This window comes from Seriola aureovittata, chromosome 4 (genome assembly GCF_021018895.1).
Source record: "Seriola aureovittata isolate HTS-2021-v1 ecotype China chromosome 4, ASM2101889v1, whole genome shotgun sequence".
NCBI lineage: Eukaryota > Metazoa > Chordata > Actinopteri > Carangiformes > Carangidae > Seriola > Seriola aureovittata.
The window spans coordinates 15,071,027-15,086,623 of NC_079367.1; the positions used below are offsets into that span (position 1 = coordinate 15,071,027).

Sequence of the window (15,597 nt, forward strand, 5' to 3'; positions counted from 1 at the left end):
CAAATGAGACAGTTGGTCTGCTTGTATGTTTTAAAGGGAACAGCAGAGACCAGTGTGCATGAGGACCTGAAAACGGACATTATGAGGATCTATGTGTGTCGTGAGCCAGATGGGGTGGGCATCATCCTCGAGGGAATCCCAGTACTCACTGATCTTGGCAATCTGGCCAGATCATGCAGCCTACTCCTTGGATTGACATACGCACTTAATCTCCAGTATCCTTCCAAACTTGTTAAAACTTTTGAGGTCTTTCAGCGACTTTTTGTGGGACTCGACACACTGCGTCCAAAACCATCCTCCAGGTTCATGACTCTGAAAAACAAGCTTCTAGCCTAGGCCAACATGACTGTCAGCCTGCACATACGAACGGCTGGTTTGTTGTCTGTTCAAGAATTTTATACATTTATCAGAGCCTGAGGAGTGGAATTTTTCAGGATGTTACACTTGTTTGTACTGTGAAAGTTTTATAGAATGCTGCAGGGTGTAATTTCTGGTGTGTAAATTGTTTTAGTTATTAATGTTTTCTACACACTAAAATAATGCACTTTAGAAGTTAAGATGTGGTTTGACACGCGTGCATAATGTCCAGTATCTGCCCAAAATTATCAAAACTTTTGAGGTCTTTGAGGACATTTATCAGAGCCCGATGAGTGGAAATTGTCAGGATATTATACTTGTTTGTACTTTGAAAGTTTTATAGAATGCTGCAAGGCATAAGTTCTGGTGTGTATATTGTGATTTCATGTTTTTTACACACTAAAGTAATGCACTTTAAAAGCTGAGATCTGTCTGTGAAGTGTTCCAGGTAATGTGTCAATATATACACATTTAAAGACACTGCTGTTAACGTGTTTCGCAAAGCTGCACTTTATAAGCTGAGGCCAGATGTTTACAGTTTACATGATATTTCATGTAATGATTTAATAAATCTTGAAAATTGATACCTCTCCTCTATAATTGTTAATTTATGGTAATTGTAACTAATTATTTGAAGCCGTTTACTTATTTTAATTAAGTTTGATTTGTTTAGTATGCTAACATTTTTGACATTCATTTTACTCAATTTCTCGGCTGTTTCTCATAGACTCTACTTATTCTTTTAGCATATAGTGAAACGCATATTATGAAGTTTTCGCAATTCAAAATACCAGTTAGTTCACTAAACTTGCAAAAATTGATTGGAAAATGTTACCTTATTTTTTTTTTGTTAGATCTATGTATGGCAAGGGTAGGGTGGATGCTCACACTCACAGATGTCAAATATGTTTGAGAAATTTATATTGCTGCACAACAACGCCACCCTGGGAATTTCACCCAGGGAATTTCAGTTCTAACTACTGGACACACAGGTTCGCTCTATTCATTTGGCACGAGACATGGTTCAAGGTATAAAAATATATATTTTATTTCAATCAATTAAAATAAATAACAATCAAAATCTGTGACAAAGTGGGTAAGAATTATACCACTTGTCCCTACTTTTATCCATCATAACATCATAGTTTACAGATTTACTCATGCTTGTTCACCATTTAACCTTATGTTCAGTAACTTTTCATTTGCAGACACATTCTATCCCGGGTTTGTTTGTAGTTTGTATTATGTTTAGTTACAGTTCATTTAACAACATTTTTTGGTTAAATTAAAACATCTACAAGTATTAAGTTTAGTTATTTATTGATTAAGTTCTATTTTCATTATTCAAACATTCTGTTACTCACCATACTTACCATGTGTTACAGACAAAGGGAGGAAGCAGCCAATGATGTCCCATATTTATACCCTTAGTGACATCATTGGTGATGTCACCAGGTCAGTTCATGTGGGGAGGGGTGATTGTAATTTAGGTTGTGTTTATTTACTGTGATTTTGAATTATTTATGTATATGGCATGTTTATTAGTAGATAAACTATAGGAAAGGGTTTTCCCCTTATCAGGTGGTTATAGTAGAATAACTGTAGTTAATTCCTGTGTCAATAAAGTAAAATGTATACCTGCAGCGATGGTATGGTCCAGATTAGGTCTGGATGGAAGGGCCTATATAAAGCAGTTGCTTTTGTCGTTGAGGGTGAATGACACATCAGTGTAGCTGTGTACACATGATGTTTGTTTAAGTTGAGTTACTATGAGGTAACTTTAATCAGTTAGGCCTAGATTAATTATTTTGAGTTTTTTTGTTTTTTGTACATATTTTTTTGATTTTTTTGTAAAGTGTGAACATGGACTGCACTGTAAATAAATCACTTTGGTATCCCTGGACAAAATTCTCCGTGTCTGCCTCCTACTAAACGGCCACTCAGGTCGGCCTACATCACAAAATCATTCACACACAAAAAGGCAACTAGTCAGGAGCAGAGGCTTACCAGGTGGACAGGTATTAGTGAACGGGGAGCGGTTCACCCAAAATAAATAGAAATAAATCACACACACACACACACACTTTAAAGTAACCAACACCAGGGAGCACAGCACATCAAATGAGGGGACACCACCACCAGTCACCGACACCGGCCTCCGACAACTGAAACAGGAATAAAATATTAGGGGAGTTGCAACTCAGAACAAAAAGAAATAAACAATTAATGGGCAAGTTAAACCTAGAAAAACAGATGTACAAATAACAAAAAAAAACTAAATATCCAAATGATAACTGCCCAATAGGAATCAAATCAAAACACCTAATTCAAAAAAATACACAATTCAAAATATCATTTAACACAAGAAAAACAAAGGAAATCAAATTAACTAGTCAAAAGGAACCCAAAGAAAAGAAACATAATAACCTAAGCAATTAACCCAAATTCAATTCATACAACCCACACCTCACTCATACAATTATATCGGTAAAAGAGAGAATCCAGCTCAGCACAAGCATGCCATGCAGAGGTACTGTGGGAAAACCTGAAGGCTCCAGGTAGCCTGCAGCAACGAGTCTTATTTTGAAATGCTGATAGCTTTAAAAAGGTCCGTTGAGAGCTGCAACCGCCAAAACACAAAATCTGTGTTCACTTGACATAAACACATAGCTTTGTGCATGAAGGACACGATCATCATGTTTAAAGAGGGTATTTGTCACGTTCACTGTCGCTTACGGCCATACCACTCTGAACACGCCCGATCTCGTCCGATCTCGGAAGCTAAGCAGGGTCGGGCCTGGTTAGTACTTGGATGGGAGACCGCCTGGGAATACCAGGTGCTGTAAGCATTTTCACATCTCTTTGCAATCAGCAGAGGACGCTGCTGCTCCTGCTTCAATAACCTCTTGCTTCAATAACCTCTTGCTCTGCAGCTCTCTGCACTTTTGGAGACAGCACACATCACAATGTAAACACACTTTTGCATTAAAATCGAACAAAGTTGACATGTTGAGAGGCAAACAAACAAGCAAACAAGCAAACAGTGAAAAGGAAAGGCTCCTGCACTTGACATAAACACATAGCTTTGTGCATGAAGGACACGATCATCATGTTTAAAGAGGGTATTTGTCACGTTCACTGTCGCTTACGGCCATACCACTCTGAACTCGTCCGATCTCGGAAGCTAAGCAGGGTCGGGCCTGGTTAGTACTTGGATGGGAGACCGCCTGGGAATACCAGGTGCTGTAAGCATTTTCACATCTCTTTGCAATCAGCAGAGGACGCTCCTGCTTCAATAACCTCTTACTCTGCAGCTCTCTGCACTTTTGGGGACAGCACACATCACAATGTAAACACACTTTTGCATTAAAATCGAACAAAGTTGACATGTTGAGAGGCAAACAAACAAGCAAACAAGCAAACAGTGAAAAGGAAAGGCTCCTGCACTTGACATAAACACATAGCTTTGTGCATGAAGGACACGATCATCATGTTTAAAGAGGGTATTTGTCACGTTCACTGTCGCTTACGGCCATACCACTCTGAACACGCCCGATCTCGTCCGATCTCGGAAGCTAAGCAGGGTCGGGCCTGGTTAGTACTTGGATGGGAGACCGCCTGGGAATACCAGGTGCTGTAAGCATTTTCACATCTCTTTGCAATCAGCAGAGGACGCTCCTGCTTCAATAACCTCTTACTCTGCAGCTCTCTGCACTTTTGGGGACAGCACACATCACAATGTAAACACACTTTTGCATTAAAATCGAACAAAGTTGACATGTTGAGAGCCAAACAAACAAGCAAACAAGCAAACAGTGAAAAGGAAAGGCTCCTGCACTTGACATAAACACATAGCTTTGTGCATGAAGGACACGATCATCATGTTTAAAGAGGGTATTTGTCACGTTCACTGTCGCTTACGGCCATACCACTCTGAACACGCCCGATCTCGTCCGATCTCGGAAGCTAAGCAGGGTCGGGCCTGGTTAGTACTTGGATGGGAGACCGCCTGGGAATACCAGGTGCTGTAAGCATTTTCACATCTCTTTGCAATCAGCAGAGGACGCTACTGCTCCTTCTTCAATAACCTCTTACTCTGCAGCTCTCTGCACTTTTGGGGACAGCACACATCACAATGTAAACACACTTTTGCATTAAAATCGAACAAAGTTGACATGTTGAGAGGCAAACAAGCAAACAAGCAAACAGTGAAAAGGAAAGGCTCCTGCACTTGACATAAACACATAGCTTTGTGCATGAAGGACACGATCATCATGTTTAAAGAGGGTATTTGTCACGATCACTGTCGCTTACGGCCATACCACTCTGAACACGCCCGATCTCGTCCGATCTCGGAAGCTAAGCAGGGTCGGGCCTGGTTAGTACTTGGATGGGAGACCGCCTGGGAATACCAGGTGCTGTAAGCATTTTCACATCTCTTTGCAATCAGCAGAGGACGCTGCTGCTCCTGCTTCAATAACCTCTTACTCTGCAGCTCTCTGCACTTTTGGGGACAGCACACATCACAATGTAAACACACTTTTGCATTAAAATCGAACAAAGTTGACATGTTGAGAGGCAAACAAACAAGCAAACAAGCAAACAGTGAAAAGGAAAGGCTCCTGCACTTGACATAAACACATAGCTTTGTGCATGAAGGACACGATCATCATGTTTAAAGAGGGTATTTGTCACGTTCACTGTCGCTTACGGCCATACCACTCTGAACACGCCCGATCTCGTCCGATCTCGGAAGCTAAGCAGGGTCGGGCCTGGTTAGTACTTGGATGGGAGACCGCCTGGGAATACCAGGTGCTGTAAGCATTTTCACATCTCTTTGCAATCAGCAGAGGACGCTGCTGCTCCTGCTTCAATAACCTCTTACTCTGCAGCTCTCTGCACTTTTGGGGACAGCACACATCACAATGTAAACACACTTTTGCATTAAAATCGAACAAAGTTGACATGTTGAGAGGCAAACAAACAAGCAAACAAGCAAACAGTGAAAAGGAAAGGCTCCTGCACTTGACATAAACACATAGCTTTGTGCATGAAGGACACGATCATCATGTTTAAAGAGGGTATTTGTCACGTTCACTGTCGCTTACGGCCATACCACTCTGAACACGCCCGATCTCGTCCGATCTCGGAAGCTAAGCAGGGTCGGGCCTGGTTAGTACTTGGATGGGAGACCGCCTGGGAATACCAGGTGCTGTAAGCATTTTCACATCTCTTTGCAATCAGCAGAGGACGCTGCTGCTCCTGCTTCAATAACCTCTTACTCTGCAGCTCTCTGCACTTTTGGGGACAGCACACATCACAATGTAAACACACTTTTGCATTAAAATCGAACAAAGTTGACATGTTGAGAGGCAAACAAACAAGCAAACAAGCAAACAAGCAAACAGTGAAAAGGAAAGGCTCCTGCACTTGACATAAACACATAGCTTTGTGCATGAAGGACACGATCATCATGTTTAAAGAGGGTATTTGTCACGTTCACTGTCGCTTACGGCCATACCACTCTGAACACGCCCGATCTCGTCCGATCTCGGAAGCTAAGCAGGGTCGGGCCTGGTTAGTACTTGGATGGGAGACCGCCTGGGAATACCAGGTGCTGTAAGCATTTTCACATCTCTTTGCAATCAGCAGAGGACGCTGCTGCTCCTGCTTCAATAACCTCTTACTCTGCAGCTCTCTGCACTTTTGGGGACAGCACACATCACAATGTAAACACACTTTTGCATTAAAATCGAACAAAGTTGACATGTTGAGAGGCAAACAAACAAGCAAACAAGCAAACAGTGAAAAGGAAAGGCTCCTGCACTTGACATAAACACATAGCTTTGTGCATGAAGGACACGATCATCATGTTTAAAGAGGGTATTTGTCACGTTCACTGTCGCTTACGGCCATACCACTCTGAACACGCCCGATCTCGGAAGCTAAGCAGGGTCGGGCCTGGTTAGTACTTGGATGGGAGACCGCCTGGGAATACCAGGTGCTGTAAGCATTTTCACATCTCTTTGCAATCAGCAGAGGACGCTGCTGCTCCTGCTTCAATAACCTCTTACTCTGCAGCTCTCTGCACTTTTGGGGACAGCACACATCACAATGTAAACACACTTTTGCATTAAAATCGAACAAAGTTGACATGTTGAGAGGCAAACAAACAAGCAAACAAGCAAACAGTGAAAAGGAAAGGCTCCTGCACTTGACATAAACACATAGCTTTGTGCATGAAGGACACGATCATCATGTTTAAAGAGGGTATTTGTCACGTTCACTGTCGCTTACGGCCATACCACTCTGAACACGCCCGATCTCGTCCGATCTCGGAAGCTAAGCAGGGTCGGGCCTGGTTAGTACTTGGATGGGAGACCGCCTGGGAATACCAGGTGCTGTAAGCATTTTCACATCTCTTTGCAATCAGCAGAGGACGCTGCTGCTCCTGCTTCAATAACCTCTTACTCTGCAGCTCTCTGCACTTTTGGGGACAGCACACATCACAATGTAAACACACTTTTGCATTAAAATCGAACAAAGTTGACATGTTGAGAGGCAAACAAACAAGCAAACAAGCAAACAGTGAAAAGGAAAGGCTCCTGCACTTGACATAAACACATAGCTTTGTGCATGAAGGACACGATCATCATGTTTAAAGAGGGTATTTGTCACGTTCACTGTCGCTTACGGCCATACCACTCTGAACACGCCCGATCTCGTCCGATCTCGGAAGCTAAGCAGGGTCGGGCCTGGTTAGTACTTGGATGGGAGACCGCCTGGGAATACCAGGTGCTGTAAGCATTTTCACATCTCTTTGCAATCAGCAGAGGACGCTGCTGCTCCTGCTTCAATAACCTCTTACTCTGCAGCTCTCTGCACTTTTGGGGACAGCACACATCACAATGTAAACACACTTTTGCATTAAAATCGAACAAAGTTGACATGTTGAGAGGCAAACAAACAAGCAAACAAGCAAACAGTGAAAAGGAAAGGCTCCTGCACTTGACATAAACACATAGCTTTGTGCATGAAGGACACGATCATCATGTTTAAAGAGGGTATTTGTCACGTTCACTGTCGCTTACGGCCATACCACTCTGAACACGCCCGATCTCGTCCGATCTCGGAAGCTAAGCAGGGTCGGGCCTGGTTAGTACTTGGATGGGAGACCGCCTGGGAATACCAGGTGCTGTAAGCATTTTCACATCTCTTTGCAATCAGCAGAGGACGCTGCTGCTCCTGCTTCAATAACCTCTTACTCTGCAGCTCTCTGCACTTTTGGGGACAGCACACATCACAATGTAAACGCACTTTTGGGGACAGCACACATCACAATGTAAACACACTTTTGCATTAAAATCGAACAAAGTTGACATGTTGAGAGGCAAACAAACAAGCAAACAAGCAAACAGTGAAAAGGAAAGGCTCCTGCACTTGACATAAACACATAGCTTTGTGCATGAAGGACACGATCATCATGTTTAAAGAGGGTATTTGTCACGTTCACTGTCGCTTACGGCCATACCACTCTGAACACGCCCGATCTCGTCCGATCTCGGAAGCTAAGCAGGGTCGGGCCTGGTTAGTACTTGGATGGGAGACCGCCTGGGAATACCAGGTGCTGTAAGCATTTTCACATCTCTTTGCAATCAGCAGAGGACGCTCCTGCTTCAATAACCTCTTACTCTGCAGCTCTCTGCACTTTTGGGGACAGCACACATCACAATGTAAACACACTTTTGCATTAAAATCGAACAAAGTTGACATGTTGAGAGGCAAACAAGCAAACAGTGAAAAGGAAAGGCTCCTGCACTTGACATAAACACATAGCTTTGTGCATGAAGGACACGATCATCATGTTTAAAGAGGGTATTTGTCACGTTCACTGTCGCTTACGGCCATACCACTCTGAACACGCCCGATCTCGGAAGCTAAGCAGGGTCGGGCCTGGTTAGTACTTGGATGGGAGACCGCCTGGGAATACCAGGTGCTGTAAGCATTTTCACATCTCTTTGCAATCAGCAGAGGACGCTGCTGCTCCTGCTTCAATAACCTCTTACTCTGCAGCTCTCTGCACTTTTGGGGACAGCACACATCACAATGTAAACACACTTTTGCATTAAAATCGAACAAAGTTGACATGTTGAGAGGCAAACAAGCAAACAGTGAAAAGGAAAGGCTCCTGCACTTGACATAAACACATAGCTTTGTGCATGAAGGACACGATCATCATGTTTAAAGAGGGTATTTGTCACGTTCACTGTCGCTTACGGCCATACCACTCTGAACACGCCCGATCTCGTCCGATCTCGGAAGCTAAGCAGGGTCGGGCCTGGTTAGTACTTGGATGGGAGACCGCCTGGGAATACCAGGTGCTGTAAGCATTTTCACATCTCTTTGCAATCAGCAGAGGACGCTGCTGCTCCTGCTTCAATAACCTCTTACTCTGCAGCTCTCTGCACTTTTGGGGACAGCACACATCACAATGTAAACGCACTTTTGGGGACAGCACACATCACAATGTAAACACACTTTTGCATTAAAATCGAACAAAGTTGACATGTTGAGAGGCAAACAAACAAGCAAACAAGCAAACAAGCAAACAGTGAAAAGGAAAGGCTCCTGCACTTGACATAAACACATAGCTTTGTGCATGAAGGACACGATCATCATGTTTAAAGAGGGTATTTGTCACGTTCACTGTCGCTTACGGCCATACCACTCTGAACACGCCCGATCTCGTCCGATCTCGGAAGCTAAGCAGGGTCGGGCCTGGTTAGTACTTGGATGGGAGACCGCCTGGGAATACCAGGTGCTGTAAGCATTTTCACATCTCTTTGCAATCAGCAGAGGACGCTCCTGCTTCAATAACCTCTTACTCTGCAGCTCTCTGCACTTTTGGGGACAGCACACATCACAATGTAAACACACTTTTGCATTAAAATCGAACAAAGTTGACATGTTGAGAGGCAAACAAACAAGCAAACAAGCAAACAGTGAAAAGGAAAGGCTCCTGCACTTGACATAAACACATAGCTTTGTGCATGAAGGACACGATCATCATGTTTAAAGAGGGTATTTGTCACGTTCACTGTCGCTTACGGCCATACCACTCTGAACACGCCCGATCTCGTCCGATCTCGGAAGCTAAGCAGGGTCGGGCCTGGTTAGTACTTGGATGGGAGACCGCCTGGGAATACCAGGTGCTGTAAGCATTTTCACATCTCTTTGCAATCAGCAGAGGACGCTGCTGCTCCTGCTTCAATAACCTCTTACTCTGCAGCTCTCTGCACTTTTGGGGACAGCACACATCACAATGTAAACACACTTTTGCATTAAAATCGAACAAAGTTGACATGTTGAGAGGCAAACAAACAAGCAAACAAGCAAACAAGCAAACAGTGAAAAGGAAAGGCTCCTGCACTTGACATAAACACATAGCTTTGTGCATGAAGGACACGATCATCATGTTTAAAGAGGGTATTTGTCACGTTCACTGTCGCTTACGGCCATACCACTCTGAACACGCCCGATCTCGGAAGCTAAGCAGGGTCGGGCCTGGTTAGTACTTGGATGGGAGACCGCCTGGGAATACCAGGTGCTGTAAGCATTTTCACATCTCTTTGCAATCAGCAGAGGACGCTCCTGCTTCAATAACCTCTTACTCTGCAGCTCTCTGCACTTTTGGGGACAGCACACATCACAATGTAAACACACTTTTGCATTAAAATCGAACAAAGTTGACATGTTGAGAGGCAAACAAACAAGCAAACAAGCAAACAAGCAAACAGTGAAAAGGAAAGGCTCCTGCACTTGACATAAACACATAGCTTTGTGCATGAAGGACACGATCATCATGTTTAAAGAGGGTATTTGTCACGTTCACTGTCGCTTACGGCCATACCACTCTGAACACGCCCGATCTCGTCCGATCTCGGAAGCTAAGCAGGGTCGGGCCTGGTTAGTACTTGGATGGGAGACCGCCTGGGAATACCAGGTGCTGTAAGCATTTTCACATCTCTTTGCAATCAGCAGAGGACGCTGCTGCTCCTGCTTCAATAACCTCTTACTCTGCAGCTCTCTGCACTTTTGGGGACAGCACACATCACAATGTAAACACACTTTTGCATTAAAATCGAACAAAGTTGACATGTTGAGAGGCAAACAAACAAGCAAACAAGCAAACAGTGAAAAGGAAAGGCTCCTGCACTTGACATAAACACATAGCTTTGTGCATGAAGGACACGATCATCATGTTTAAAGAGGGTATTTGTCACGTTCACTGTCGCTTACGGCCATACCACTCTGAACACGCCCGATCTCGTCCGATCTCGGAAGCTAAGCAGGGTCGGGCCTGGTTAGTACTTGGATGGGAGACCGCCTGGGAATACCAGGTGCTGTAAGCATTTTCACATCTCTTTGCAATCAGCAGAGGACGCTCCTGCTTCAATAACCTCTTACTCTGCAGCTCTCTGCACTTTTGGGGACAGCACACATCACAATGTAAACACACTTTTGCATTAAAATCGAACAAAGTTGACATGTTGAGAGGCAAACAAACAAGCAAACAAGCAAACAGTGAAAAGGAAAGGCTCCTGCACTTGACATAAACACATAGCTTTGTGCATGAAGGACACGATCATCATGTTTAAAGAGGGTATTTGTCACGTTCACTGTCGCTTACGGCCATACCACTCTGAACACGCCCGATCTCGTCCGATCTCGGAAGCTAAGCAGGGTCGGGCCTGGTTAGTACTTGGATGGGAGACCGCCTGGGAATACCAGGTGCTGTAAGCATTTTCACATCTCTTTGCAATCAGCAGAGGACGCTCCTGCTTCAATAACCTCTTACTCTGCAGCTCTCTGCACTTTTGGGGACAGCACACATCACAATGTAAACACACTTTTGCATTAAAATCGAACAAAGTTGACATGTTGAGAGGCAAACAAACAAGCAAACAAGCAAACAGTGAAAAGGAAAGGCTCCTGCACTTGACATAAACACATAGCTTTGTGCATGAAGGACACGATCATCATGTTTAAAGAGGGTATTTGTCACGTTCACTGTCGCTTACGGCCATACCACTCTGAACACGCCCGATCTCGTCCGATCTCGGAAGCTAAGCAGGGTCGGGCCTGGTTAGTACTTGGATGGGAGACCGCCTGGGAATACCAGGTGCTGTAAGCATTTTCACATCTCTTTGCAATCAGCAGAGGACGCTCCTGCTTCAATAACCTCTTACTCTGCAGCTCTCTGCACTTTTGGGGACAGCACACATCACAATGTAAACACACTTTTGCATTAAAATCGAACAAAGTTGACATGTTGAGAGGCAAACAAGCAAACAGTGAAAAGGAAAGGCTCCTGCACTTGACATAAACACATAGCTTTGTGCATGAAGGACACGATCATCATGTTTAAAGAGGGTATTTGTCACGTTCACTGTCGCTTACGGCCATACCACTCTGAACACGCCCGATCTCGGAAGCTAAGCAGGGTCGGGCCTGGTTAGTACTTGGATGGGAGACCGCCTGGGAATACCAGGTGCTGTAAGCATTTTCACATCTCTTTGCAATCAGCAGAGGACGCTGCTGCTCCTGCTTCAATAACCTCTTACTCTGCAGCTCTCTGCACTTTTGGGGACAGCACACATCACAATGTAAACACACTTTTGCATTAAAATCGAACAAAGTTGACATGTTGAGAGGCAAACAAGCAAACAGTGAAAAGGAAAGGCTCCTGCACTTGACATAAACACATAGCTTTGTGCATGAAGGACACGATCATCATGTTTAAAGAGGGTATTTGTCACGTTCACTGTCGCTTACGGCCATACCACTCTGAACACGCCCGATCTCGTCCGATCTCGGAAGCTAAGCAGGGTCGGGCCTGGTTAGTACTTGGATGGGAGACCGCCTGGGAATACCAGGTGCTGTAAGCATTTTCACATCTCTTTGCAATCAGCAGAGGACGCTACTGCTCCTTCTTCAATAACCTCTTACTCTGCAGCTCTCTGCACTTTTGGGGACAGCACACATCACAATGTAAACACACTTTTGCATTAAAATCGAACAAAGTTGACATGTTGAGAGGCAAACAAACAAGCAAACAAGCAAACAAGCAAACAGTGAAAAGGAAAGGCTCCTGCACTTGACATAAACACATAGCTTTGTGCATGAAGGACACGATCATCATGTTTAAAGAGGGTATTTGTCACGTTCACTGTCGCTTACGGCCATACCACTCTGAACACGCCCGATCTCGTCCGATCTCGGAAGCTAAGCAGGGTCGGGCCTGGTTAGTACTTGGATGGGAGACCGCCTGGGAATACCAGGTGCTGTAAGCATTTTCACATCTCTTTGCAATCAGCAGAGGACGCTGCTGCTCCTGCTTCAATAACCTCTTACTCTGCAGCTCTCTGCACTTTTGGGGACAGCACACATCACAATGTAAACACACTTTTGCATTAAAATCGAACAAAGTTGACATGTTGAGAGGCAAACAAACAAGCAAACAAGCAAACAAGCAAACAGTGAAAAGGAAAGGCTCCTGCACTTGACATAAACACATAGCTTTGTGCATGAAGGACACGATCATCATGTTTAAAGAGGGTATTTGTCACGTTCACTGTCGCTTACGGCCATACCACTCTGAACACGCCCGATCTCGTCCGATCTCGGAAGCTAAGCAGGGTCGGGCCTGGTTAGTACTTGGATGGGAGACCGCCTGGGAATACCAGGTGCTGTAAGCATTTTCACATCTCTTTGCAATCAGCAGAGGACGCTCCTGCTTCAATAACCTCTTACTCTGCAGCTCTCTGCACTTTTGGGGACAGCACACATCACAATGTAAACACACTTTTGCATTAAAATCGAACAAAGTTGACATGTTGAGAGGCAAACAAACAAGCAAACAAGCAAACAGTGAAAAGGAAAGGCTCCTGCACTTGACATAAACACATAGCTTTGTGCATGAAGGACACGATCATCATGTTTAAAGAGGGTATTTGTCACGTTCACTGTCGCTTACGGCCATACCACTCTGAACACGCCCGATCTCGTCCGATCTCGGAAGCTAAGCAGGGTCGGGCCTGGTTAGTACTTGGATGGGAGACCGCCTGGGAATACCAGGTGCTGTAAGCATTTTCACATCTCTTTGCAATCAGCAGAGGACGCTGCTGCTCCTGCTTCAATAACCTCTTACTCTGCAGCTCTCTGCACTTTTGGGGACAGCACACATCACAATGTAAACACACTTTTGCATTAAAATCGAACAAAGTTGACATGTTGAGAGGCAAACAAGCAAACAAGCAAACAAGCAAACAGTGAAAAGGAAAGGCTCCTGCACTTGACATAAACACATAGCTTTGTGCATGAAGGACACGATCATCATGTTTAAAGAGGGTATTTGTCACGTTCACTGTCGCTTACGGCCATACCACTCTGAACACGCCCGATCTCGTCCGATCTCGGAAGCTAAGCAGGGTCGGGCCTGGTTAGTACTTGGATGGGAGACCGCCTGGGAATACCAGGTGCTGTAAGCATTTTCACATCTCTTTGCAATCAGCAGAGGACGCTGCTGCTCCTGCTTCAATAACCTCTTACTCTGCAGCTCTCTGCACTTTTGGGGACAGCACACATCACAATGTAAACACACTTTTGCATTAAAATCGAACAAAGTTGACATGTTGAGAGGCAAACAAACAAGCAAACAAGCAAACAGTGAAAAGGAAAGGCTCCTGCACTTGACATAAACACATAGCTTTGTGCATGAAGGACACGATCATCATGTTTAAAGAGGGTATTTGTCACGTTCACTGTCGCTTACGGCCATACCACTCTGAACACGCCCGATCTCGTCCGATCTCGGAAGCTAAGCAGGGTCGGGCCTGGTTAGTACTTGGATGGGAGACCGCCTGGGAATACCAGGTGCTGTAAGCATTTTCACATCTCTTTGCAATCAGCAGAGGACGCTCCTGCTTCAATAACCTCTTACTCTGCAGCTCTCTGCACTTTTGGGGACAGCACACATCACAATGTAAACACACTTTTGCATTAAAATCGAACAAAGTTGACATGTTGAGAGGCAAACAAACAAGCAAACAAGCAAACAGTGAAAAGGAAAGGCTCCTGCACTTGACATAAACACATAGCTTTGTGCATGAAGGACACGATCATCATGTTTAAAGAGGGTATTTGTCACGTTCACTGTCGCTTACGGCCATACCACTCTGAACACGCCCGATCTCGTCCGATCTCGGAAGCTAAGCAGGGTCGGGCCTGGTTAGTACTTGGATGGGAGACCGCCTGGGAATACCAGGTGCTGTAAGCATTTTCACATCTCTTTGCAATCAGCAGAGGACGCTCCTGCTTCAATAACCTCTTACTCTGCAGCTCTCTGCACTTTTGGGGACAGCACACATCACAATGTAAACACACTTTTGCATTAAAATCGAACAAAGTTGACATGTTGAGAGGCAAACAAACAAGCAAACAAGCAAACAGTGAAAAGGAAAGGCTCCTGCACTTGACATAAACACATAGCTTTGTGCATGAAGGACACGATCATCATGTTTAAAGAGGGTATTTGTCACGTTCACTGTCGCTTACGGCCATACCACTCTGAACACGCCCGATCTCGTCCGATCTCGGAAGCTAAGCAGGGTCGGGCCTGGTTAGTACTTGGATGGGAGACCGCCTGGGAATACCAGGTGCTGTAAGCATTTTCACATCTCTTTGCAATCAGCAGAGGACGCTCCTGCTTCAATAACCTCTTACTCTGCAGCTCTCTGCACTTTTGGGGACAGCACACATCACAATGTAAACACACTTTTGCATTAAAATCGAACAAAGTTGACATGTTGAGAGGCAAACAAACAAGCAAACAAGCAAACAAGCAAACAGTGAAAAGGAAAGGCTCCTGCACTTGACATAAACACATAGCTTTGTGCATGAAGGACACGATCATCATGTTTAAAGAGGGTATTTGTCACGTTCACTGTCGCTTACGGCCATACCACTCTGAACACGCCCGATCTCGTCCGATCTCGGAAGCTAAGCAGGGTCGGGCCTGGTTAGTACTTGGATGGGAGACCGCCTGGGAATACCAGGTGCTGTAAGCATTTTCACATCTCTTTGCAATCAGCAGAGGACGCTGCTGCTCCTGCTTCAATAACCTCTTACTCTGCAGCTCTCTGCACTTTTGGGGACAGCACACATCACAATGTAAACACA

The 15,597-nt window shown here is 44.7% G+C and overlaps 27 non-coding genes and 5 pseudogenes across 27 annotated transcripts; all 32 read left to right on the top strand.

Moving 5' to 3' along the window:
• Window positions 1-3,087: 3,087 nt before the first annotated feature.
• On the top strand, window positions 3,088-3,206 carry LOC130168519 (5S ribosomal RNA). Its single transcript, XR_008827540.1, has one exon. It is a non-coding gene; the product is annotated as a 5S ribosomal RNA (ribosomal RNA).
• A 294-nt stretch (window positions 3,207-3,500) lies between these two features.
• Window positions 3,501-3,609, top strand: LOC130168686 (5S ribosomal RNA; annotated as a pseudogene).
• Window positions 3,610-3,881: 272 nt separating this feature from the next.
• On the top strand, window positions 3,882-4,000 carry LOC130168636 (5S ribosomal RNA). Its single transcript, XR_008827651.1, has one exon. It is a non-coding gene; the product is annotated as a 5S ribosomal RNA (ribosomal RNA).
• Window positions 4,001-4,272: 272 nt separating this feature from the next.
• Window positions 4,273-4,391, top strand: LOC130168748 (5S ribosomal RNA). The gene has a single exon (XR_008827677.1). It is a non-coding gene; the product is annotated as a 5S ribosomal RNA (ribosomal RNA).
• A 274-nt stretch (window positions 4,392-4,665) lies between these two features.
• Window positions 4,666-4,784, top strand: LOC130168829 (5S ribosomal RNA). The gene has a single exon (XR_008827755.1). It is a non-coding gene; the product is annotated as a 5S ribosomal RNA (ribosomal RNA).
• Window positions 4,785-5,062: 278 nt separating this feature from the next.
• On the top strand, window positions 5,063-5,181 carry LOC130168410 (5S ribosomal RNA). Its single transcript, XR_008827433.1, has one exon. It is a non-coding gene; the product is annotated as a 5S ribosomal RNA (ribosomal RNA).
• Window positions 5,182-5,459: 278 nt separating this feature from the next.
• LOC130168422 (5S ribosomal RNA) lies at window positions 5,460-5,578 on the top strand. Its single transcript, XR_008827444.1, has one exon. It is a non-coding gene; the product is annotated as a 5S ribosomal RNA (ribosomal RNA).
• Window positions 5,579-5,864: 286 nt separating this feature from the next.
• On the top strand, window positions 5,865-5,983 carry LOC130168433 (5S ribosomal RNA). Its single transcript, XR_008827457.1, has one exon. It is a non-coding gene; the product is annotated as a 5S ribosomal RNA (ribosomal RNA).
• Window positions 5,984-6,261: 278 nt separating this feature from the next.
• On the top strand, window positions 6,262-6,370 carry LOC130168644 (5S ribosomal RNA; annotated as a pseudogene).
• Window positions 6,371-6,648: 278 nt separating this feature from the next.
• On the top strand, window positions 6,649-6,767 carry LOC130168445 (5S ribosomal RNA). Its single transcript, XR_008827468.1, has one exon. It is a non-coding gene; the product is annotated as a 5S ribosomal RNA (ribosomal RNA).
• Window positions 6,768-7,045: 278 nt separating this feature from the next.
• On the top strand, window positions 7,046-7,164 carry LOC130168456 (5S ribosomal RNA). The gene has a single exon (XR_008827479.1). It is a non-coding gene; the product is annotated as a 5S ribosomal RNA (ribosomal RNA).
• Window positions 7,165-7,442: 278 nt separating this feature from the next.
• Window positions 7,443-7,561, top strand: LOC130168468 (5S ribosomal RNA). The gene has a single exon (XR_008827490.1). It is a non-coding gene; the product is annotated as a 5S ribosomal RNA (ribosomal RNA).
• Window positions 7,562-7,874: 313 nt separating this feature from the next.
• LOC130168480 (5S ribosomal RNA) lies at window positions 7,875-7,993 on the top strand. Its single transcript, XR_008827501.1, has one exon. It is a non-coding gene; the product is annotated as a 5S ribosomal RNA (ribosomal RNA).
• Window positions 7,994-8,253: 260 nt separating this feature from the next.
• LOC130168645 (5S ribosomal RNA) lies at window positions 8,254-8,362 on the top strand (annotated as a pseudogene).
• A 266-nt stretch (window positions 8,363-8,628) lies between these two features.
• Window positions 8,629-8,747, top strand: LOC130168491 (5S ribosomal RNA). The gene has a single exon (XR_008827512.1). It is a non-coding gene; the product is annotated as a 5S ribosomal RNA (ribosomal RNA).
• Window positions 8,748-9,068: 321 nt separating this feature from the next.
• On the top strand, window positions 9,069-9,187 carry LOC130168502 (5S ribosomal RNA). Its single transcript, XR_008827523.1, has one exon. It is a non-coding gene; the product is annotated as a 5S ribosomal RNA (ribosomal RNA).
• A 272-nt stretch (window positions 9,188-9,459) lies between these two features.
• On the top strand, window positions 9,460-9,578 carry LOC130168513 (5S ribosomal RNA). The gene has a single exon (XR_008827534.1). It is a non-coding gene; the product is annotated as a 5S ribosomal RNA (ribosomal RNA).
• A 286-nt stretch (window positions 9,579-9,864) lies between these two features.
• LOC130168646 (5S ribosomal RNA) lies at window positions 9,865-9,973 on the top strand (annotated as a pseudogene).
• Window positions 9,974-10,253: 280 nt separating this feature from the next.
• LOC130168527 (5S ribosomal RNA) lies at window positions 10,254-10,372 on the top strand. The gene has a single exon (XR_008827546.1). It is a non-coding gene; the product is annotated as a 5S ribosomal RNA (ribosomal RNA).
• Window positions 10,373-10,650: 278 nt separating this feature from the next.
• Window positions 10,651-10,769, top strand: LOC130168538 (5S ribosomal RNA). Its single transcript, XR_008827557.1, has one exon. It is a non-coding gene; the product is annotated as a 5S ribosomal RNA (ribosomal RNA).
• Window positions 10,770-11,041: 272 nt separating this feature from the next.
• On the top strand, window positions 11,042-11,160 carry LOC130168550 (5S ribosomal RNA). Its single transcript, XR_008827568.1, has one exon. It is a non-coding gene; the product is annotated as a 5S ribosomal RNA (ribosomal RNA).
• A 272-nt stretch (window positions 11,161-11,432) lies between these two features.
• Window positions 11,433-11,551, top strand: LOC130168562 (5S ribosomal RNA). The gene has a single exon (XR_008827579.1). It is a non-coding gene; the product is annotated as a 5S ribosomal RNA (ribosomal RNA).
• Window positions 11,552-11,811: 260 nt separating this feature from the next.
• On the top strand, window positions 11,812-11,920 carry LOC130168647 (5S ribosomal RNA; annotated as a pseudogene).
• Window positions 11,921-12,186: 266 nt separating this feature from the next.
• Window positions 12,187-12,305, top strand: LOC130168573 (5S ribosomal RNA). Its single transcript, XR_008827590.1, has one exon. It is a non-coding gene; the product is annotated as a 5S ribosomal RNA (ribosomal RNA).
• A 286-nt stretch (window positions 12,306-12,591) lies between these two features.
• Window positions 12,592-12,710, top strand: LOC130168584 (5S ribosomal RNA). The gene has a single exon (XR_008827601.1). It is a non-coding gene; the product is annotated as a 5S ribosomal RNA (ribosomal RNA).
• Window positions 12,711-12,996: 286 nt separating this feature from the next.
• On the top strand, window positions 12,997-13,115 carry LOC130168595 (5S ribosomal RNA). Its single transcript, XR_008827612.1, has one exon. It is a non-coding gene; the product is annotated as a 5S ribosomal RNA (ribosomal RNA).
• A 272-nt stretch (window positions 13,116-13,387) lies between these two features.
• On the top strand, window positions 13,388-13,506 carry LOC130168606 (5S ribosomal RNA). The gene has a single exon (XR_008827623.1). It is a non-coding gene; the product is annotated as a 5S ribosomal RNA (ribosomal RNA).
• Window positions 13,507-13,788: 282 nt separating this feature from the next.
• LOC130168618 (5S ribosomal RNA) lies at window positions 13,789-13,907 on the top strand. Its single transcript, XR_008827634.1, has one exon. It is a non-coding gene; the product is annotated as a 5S ribosomal RNA (ribosomal RNA).
• Window positions 13,908-14,185: 278 nt separating this feature from the next.
• LOC130168630 (5S ribosomal RNA) lies at window positions 14,186-14,304 on the top strand. The gene has a single exon (XR_008827645.1). It is a non-coding gene; the product is annotated as a 5S ribosomal RNA (ribosomal RNA).
• A 272-nt stretch (window positions 14,305-14,576) lies between these two features.
• On the top strand, window positions 14,577-14,695 carry LOC130168642 (5S ribosomal RNA). Its single transcript, XR_008827657.1, has one exon. It is a non-coding gene; the product is annotated as a 5S ribosomal RNA (ribosomal RNA).
• Window positions 14,696-14,967: 272 nt separating this feature from the next.
• LOC130168653 (5S ribosomal RNA) lies at window positions 14,968-15,086 on the top strand. The gene has a single exon (XR_008827663.1). It is a non-coding gene; the product is annotated as a 5S ribosomal RNA (ribosomal RNA).
• A 280-nt stretch (window positions 15,087-15,366) lies between these two features.
• LOC130168666 (5S ribosomal RNA) lies at window positions 15,367-15,485 on the top strand. The gene has a single exon (XR_008827669.1). It is a non-coding gene; the product is annotated as a 5S ribosomal RNA (ribosomal RNA).
• Window positions 15,486-15,597: the final 112 nt, after the last annotated feature.